The sequence below is a fragment of the Orycteropus afer genome, unplaced genomic scaffold, assembly GCF_000298275.1.
Source record: "Orycteropus afer afer isolate SDZICR_OR568_19922 unplaced genomic scaffold, OryAfe1.0 scaffold01153, whole genome shotgun sequence".
NCBI lineage: Eukaryota > Metazoa > Chordata > Mammalia > Tubulidentata > Orycteropodidae > Orycteropus > Orycteropus afer.
Window position 1 is genome coordinate 47,806 of NW_006922740.1, and position 660 is coordinate 48,465.

Genomic DNA, 660 nt, shown 5'->3' on the forward strand with positions numbered 1-660 from the left:
CTAAAACTTCTCAATGGATCATAATTCAATTAGGGTAAAAATCCATTTTTTAGTATATGAACTATATCATTTCTTGCTATTGTTAGCTGTCATTGAATTGGCCCCAACTTGGAAAATAGTGCTGCCTGATGTGTGGCAGTTCCAACCATTGTGGCACCACTGGTTTTCAATGCCTGATTTTTGGAAGTAGATCACTCAGGCTTTTTTCCCACCACATCTTAGTTTGGAAGATACCCTGAAACCTTATCATTGTAACACCATGCAAGTCTCCACTGACAGAAGGGTGGTGGTGCCCAGACATGAGGTCACTGGTTGAGGACTAAACCTTGGTCTCCTAAATGGAAGGGGAGAATTCTACCACTAAACCACCAAAACCTCCTTTCATCATCTGATCTTACTTGAATTTTCCAGTTTTCTCGTTATAATTTAGTAACCTCCATTTTGTAACCATGCCCCCAAACCTTATCATTGTAACACCATGCAAGTCTCCACTGACAGAAGGGTGGTGGTGCCCAGACATGAGGTCATTGGTTGAGGACTAAACCTTGGTCTCCTAAATGGAAGGGGAGAATTCTACCACTAAACCACCAAAACCTCCTTGCATCATCTGATCTTACTTGAATTTTCCAGTTTTCTCGTTATAATTTAGTAACCTCCATT